General features: G+C 54.8%; 2 non-coding genes across 2 annotated transcripts; both read left to right on the top strand.

The window, feature by feature from the left end:
• Positions 1–670: 670 nt before the first annotated feature.
• On the top strand, positions 671–834 carry LOC140455848 (U1 spliceosomal RNA). Its single transcript, XR_011953078.1, has one exon. It is a non-coding gene; the product is annotated as a U1 spliceosomal RNA (small nuclear RNA).
• Positions 835–5,820: 4,986 nt separating this feature from the next.
• Positions 5,821–5,986, top strand: LOC140455804 (U1 spliceosomal RNA). The gene has a single exon (XR_011953053.1). It is a non-coding gene; the product is annotated as a U1 spliceosomal RNA (small nuclear RNA).
• The last annotated feature ends 14 nt before the right edge of the window (positions 5,987–6,000 follow it).

The raw sequence follows: 6,000 nt of genomic DNA, 5'->3' as shown, positions 1-6,000 counted from the left end.
ATTTGAATCACAGGAGACTGTTTTTCGAAACAACAGAGGGTGTTGAAAACGTGGAATGTACATCCAGAAAAGGTGGTGCTCTCAGTTTAATGTCACATCCAAAGAGCGTTGAGAAATATTTACTTGTTCCTGTCACCTTTAATTTTAACGGTGACGTCTCCTGAAGGAATTGATTTGCATGGTGGAACACAGAGGGGGGAAGATTGCAAAGCTGCAGTTTCACAAAAGATTTGTTCAATTTGTAGGGATTAGGAAAAAGCGATTTCAAAATATCCTTTAAGTTTCACCAGTAAAGCTTAAAAATTGCTTTTAGTCGCGTTCACCTCACATTGTAAACAGTGTTTGGTAACAGAGAGCTTCAAGAACATGAGCGATTTCTGGCGATTTGTTTTGGTGAAAGAGGAGTCAGTCTGAAGTGGGCGGGGAAGGGGCGGAGCGTCTTTGTTTCAGGACGAAATGCAAATTAGCGCAGCTTCTCAGGGCGCCCCGTGAGTGTCATATTCAGTGAAACATGAGCCTTTCCGGATGTTCCGTGATCCAGGTCAGAAATTGCGCTGTTTCACAGACAGGGAACCTTAGAGAGGTGTATTTCCGATTTTCGAACACGCAGTTAGTATGAGTGTGAGAGGTATGGGCTGTTGTTGGGTTTGAGCGAGTGAGAATATTGAGCATACTTACCTGGCAGGGGAGATACCATGATCACCAAGGTGGTTTTCCCAGGACGAGGCTATCCCATTGCACTTCGGGTGTGCTGACGCCTGCGATGTCCCCAAATGCGGGATACTCGACTGCAAAATTTGTGGTAGTGGGGGACTGCGTTCGCGCTCTCCCCTGATTTACAAACAAAAAACAGATCTATCAGTAGATGAGGCTCACTTGTGCTTCATACGGCTCCCTGTATCCCGCGTGTTGCGGCCTTGCAGCAGCGGACGTGTACTGCCTGCAGGATTTCCCTGAGGCAGGCTACTTCGATGTGACCTTCAGAAGCGTGAAGCAGTGAGAACAGCTCCTGAAGGTCTTCAAGGAGAAGGAAGGGGAGCCGCTGTTTTCCAACTTGTCGGCGACCCCATTGTGTGTGCTTCCTGCACAGAGGAATCGGGTTGTTATAATCCATATGTACAACCCCTACGTTCCAGCAGCTGATGTCCTGACCTTCCTGGGAAGGTACGTCCAAGTTGAGGGAGAAGCCAAGCGGCAGGTCAGGGTAACTCTGAGGGCCGATGACAGTGGGAACATCCTCCACCCACCCTCGAGCTTCGCAATCGGAGGGAGCAGAGGCTACCTGACATATGCAGGGCAGCCCAAAGTGTGCCGAACCTGCGGGAAGTCGGGACACGTGGCGGTGGATTGCAAAGTGACCATCTGCAGGAACTGCAAACAGGAGGGTCACTTGACAAAGGACTGTCGGGAGGAAAAGAGCTGCAACCTGTGCGGAGAGGCGGGCCACATGTACAAGGCCTGCCCAAGACGAGGAGCCGCCACCTACGCACAGATGGCCGGAGGTGGCAACACGAGCCGCGGACCAACAAAGTCTAACGAGGTACCGCGAATCAGCAAAGGAACGGTACCTGGAGGCACCCAGAAGGAAGGGAAAGTTGTAGAGGAGCAGGCAGCAGACAGCGGGGAGATGCAGCAGCCGACCCAAGCTCCTGCAAGACAGACGGAGGAAATGGAAGAGGAGGGATCAAAGGAGGCAGAGCAGTGGATTATCGTTAAAAACAGGAAAAGGAAACCTCTCGAGGGCCCCAAAGCCACCAAGCGAAGGGGGAAGAGACACCTCCAAGAGGAGGATACAGGCAGCTCCTCCGAGGGTGAGGACGGGCGCAAGAAGGGTCGCCTCCGGAGGAAGAGGCAGAGCGCCGTGGGGAGAAAGGAGGGCAACACCGCCCAAGAAGGAAAAGACGATCCCTCTGAGGGGATGGGTGAAGGCCTCCCCCTACCCGGTGAGAACCAAGGGGTACCCACCGGCCCACAGCTCCAGGGAACTGGGAGCAGCGTCCCAGTGACAGCCCTGCTGTCAGATGGAGAACGGGGCGATGAGGACCCTGGGTCCGACACGATGACACCAGAGCGGGGAAATGACTCCAGCGTGGAGCCGGACAACTACCTCAGCCCTGGGAAGGTCCAGCAGTTTGCTGTCACCACGGGGATGCACGCAGCTACCCCACTGGAGCAAGACCAGAAGAAAATGGACACTGGTAACCCCGCAAACTGTTAAAATGGGGTTTAAAATTGCCAGCGTAAATGTACGTAGCATTAAAGCGGCTACGCGATGTGTTTCAACGCTGGCCTTCCTGGCCAACGTCAAAGCCGATATCCTGTTTCTGCAGGAGTGTGGGATACCGCACCTCAGCAGTTACAGGAGATGGTCGAGCTTGTGGGCCCACGGGCCGTCAGTGTGGTCGGGGGGCAACGATAGCCGCGCCTCCGGCCTGGGTATCCTGTTGCGGGGAGGCAACTTCACCATCTCCGAGGTTAAGGAGGTGGTGGGCGGGCGCCTCCTCGTCGCGGATGTTAAATACAGAAACGCTCCCGTGAGACTAATCAACGTGTACGCCCCAGTGGGTAAGAGTGAACGGTTGGCCGTCCTGCAACAGCTTCCACTGCTGCTGGCTACGTCCAGGCCGGTCATTCTGGCCGGAGACTTCAACTGCATCATTGATGCAGATGGACGATCCGGCGGGGGGGACAGTAAACCGGACGCTACGTCCAGGGCCCTGATGGAAACGGTCAAAGACGCCAAGCTACACGACGTCTTCAGCGCCCCTGCAGACGGAGCGCAGCGTAGATACACCTGGTCACGGGCAGACGGGTCTATCCGCTCAAGGATAGATTACCTGTTTGTGTCCCGAACGCTCTCGGTCAGATCCACCGACGTCAAGCCGGTGTTCTTCTCTGACCACTGCCTCCTGCTGGCCGACTGTCACCTACAGGACGAACAGCGGGCGGGCAAGGGAACGTGGAAACTGAACACTAAGCTGTTGACCCCGGGAAACATCGAAGAGCTCAAGAGGGATTACGCAGGTTGGAGAACCGTGAAGCCCCTCTTTGAGTCTCCAGCGGACTGGTGGGAAACGGTAAAAGGGAACATCAAGAGGTTCTTTATCCTCAAAGGTGTCCAGGAGGCGAGAGAGAGGCGGGGAAAACTGTCCCAGCTCCAGGAAAGTATGCAGAACCTGCTCCTGCTGCAGACGATGGGGGTGGATGTCACGGAGGACCTCAAGGAGGTGAAGGGCCAGCAAGCCTCGCTCTTTGCCTCGGAGGCCTCCAGGATAATCTTCCGGTCCAGGGTCCGCTCGGTGGAGCAGGACGAGACGTGCTCACGTTTCTTCTTCCAGAAGGTGCACAAAGAGAGCTCCGTGCTCAGCAGCCTGAAGAAAGAAGATGGCTCGGTAACGTCATCTCAGGCTGACGTCATGAGGATCAGCAAATCCTTCTACGCCAGCCTGTATGACTCGAAGCCGACCGACAGCGCGGCCTCCCAGTCGTTCCTGTCCTCTATCACGGAGGTCCTAGATGACGGAACACGAGAGAGGCTGGACCAGCCGCTATCTCTGGATGAACTGACCAAGGCCCTCGAGTCCTTCGAAAAGAATAAAACTCCCGGAAGCGACGGCTTACCGGTCGAGGTTTATTCCGCTCTTTGGGACTTGATCGGCCAGGACCTGCTGGAGGTGTATGTCAGTATGCTCCGGGCAGGTACCATGAGTGAATCCATGAGGAAAGGCATCATCACCCTCGTCTACAAGCGGAAGGGGGAGAGGGAGGAAATTAGAAATTGGAGACCGATCTCACTGTTAAATGCAGACTACAAAATCCTGTCAAAGGTCATCGCCAACCGGGTCAGGTCTGCTCTGGGATCGGTGATCCACCCGGACCAAACCTGTGCTGTACCGGGCAGGAAGATCTCTGAGAGTCTCGCACTCCTCAGGGATACGATCGCCTACGTGCAGGACAGGGGGGTGGACACCTGCCTCATCAGCCTGGACCAGGAGAAAGCCTTTGACAGGATATCGCATACATATATGAGGGATGTCCTCTCCAAAATGGGCTTTGGGGAGGGAATCGGAAATTGGATCAGACTGCTCTACACCAACATTGTCAGTGCAGTCTCAATCAATGGGTGGGAATCAGATAGCTTCCCTGTAAGATCTGGAGTCAGGCAGGGATGCCCCCTCTCACCCGCCTTGTTTGTGTGTTGCATAGAGCCATTTGCCGAATCCATCAGGAAGGATGCGAGCCTGAGAGGGGTGACTATTCCTGGCAGCGGGGGCCTGCAGGTTAAGGCCTCCCTGTACATGGATGACGTCGCTGTTTTCTGCTCGGATCCGCTGTCCGTGCACAGACTCGTGTGCATCTGCGACCAGTTCGAACGGGCCTCGGGGGCCAAGGTAAACCGAGGCAAGAGCGAGGCCATGCTCTTCGGGAACTGGGCCGACCAATCCTCTATCCCCTTCACCGTCAGGACTGACCACCTGAAGGTGCTGGGTATTTGGTTCGGGGGGGCTGGGGCGTGCGCCAAGACCTGGGAGGAGCGGATCAGAAAGATGAGACAGAAACTAGGCAGATGGGGGCAACGGTCGCTCTCCATCGCGGGAAAAAACCTGGTCATCAGGTGTGAGGTCCTCTCAGTATTGCTATATGTGGCACAGGTCTGGCCTATCCCCAGGACCTGTGCCGCCGCAGTCACCCGGGCCATCTTCCAATTCATTTGGAGATCAAAGATGGACCGGGTCCGAAGAGACTCAATGTACAAAGACCGGTGCAATGGGGGAAAAAACACGCCCAATGCCACCCTCACCCTGATGGCCACCTTTGTGTGTGGCTGCATCAAGCTGTGCGTGGATCCCCGGTACGCAAACACCAAGTGTCACTACGTACTGAGGTTCTACCTGTCCCCGGTGTTGCGAAGGATGGGCCTGGCCTCGCTGCCGCGGAACGCTCCGAGTAGTTGGACCGTTCCGTATCACCTGTCCTTCGTGGAGAAATTTATGAGGAAAAACACCTTTGACCACAAGTCCATCAGGAAGTGGTCAGCACGTAGCGTCCTTGAGACCCTTCGGGAAAAGGAGAGGGCGGATCCTGTCGAGCGGTTCCCTGAGCAGACTGTCAAAGCCATTTGGCAGAATGCCTCATCGCCAGAACTTTCCAACAAGCACCAAGACGTGGCTTGGCTGGTGGTGAGAAGGGCTCTGCCTGTGAGATCCTTTATGCACGCCCGGACTCTCTGCCGCACCGCACGCTGCCCTCGAAGTGGCTGCGGGGGGGACGAGACTGTCACACACCTCCTTCTGGAATGTGCCTATGCAGAGGAAGTCTGGAGAGGAATGCAGTGGTGCTTGTCGAGGTTCGTCCCGAGCAGCGCCGTGACGCGGGACTCCGTGCTCTACGGCCTGTTCCCCGGGACTCACACCGAGACGAACATTAACTGCGCCTGGAGGATCATCAACTCGGTGAAGGACGCTCTCTGGGCGGTCCGAAACCTGTTGATCTTCCAGCTGAAGGAGTTGACCCCGACCGAGTGTTGCAGACTGGCACATTCCAAGGTCCAAGACTACGTGTTGAGGGACGCGCTGAAGCTTGGGGCAGCTGCCGCCAAGGCGCGGTGGGGAAAGACCACCGTGTAAGATCGGCCTGCCGAAAGAATAACAGGGGGCCCATACAGACGTTTTTTTGGGCTCTGCTGATGCCTCAGCCAAATATATGTATATATACAAGATTGAAAAAATGCACAGGATTGTAAAGGACAAGAATAAAGTCGAATCTGTGTTTGTAAATATGGACATATGTATGGCATGATCCAATGTACAGACCATCAAATCATTTATGAATAAAGTATATTTTTGAAATAAAAAAAAAAAGGTTCTCCCAGGACGAGGCTATCCCATTGCACTTCGGGTGTGCTGACGCCTGCGATGTCCCCAAATGCGGGATACTCGACTGCAAAATTTGTGGTAGTGGGGGACTGCGTTCGCGCTCTCCCCTGATTTACAAACAAAA

This window comes from Chiloscyllium punctatum, chromosome 30 (genome assembly GCF_047496795.1).
Source record: "Chiloscyllium punctatum isolate Juve2018m chromosome 30, sChiPun1.3, whole genome shotgun sequence".
NCBI classification, from domain to species: domain Eukaryota; kingdom Metazoa; phylum Chordata; class Chondrichthyes; order Orectolobiformes; family Hemiscylliidae; genus Chiloscyllium; species Chiloscyllium punctatum.
This window is presented reverse-complemented; position numbering and strand designations above follow the sequence as displayed.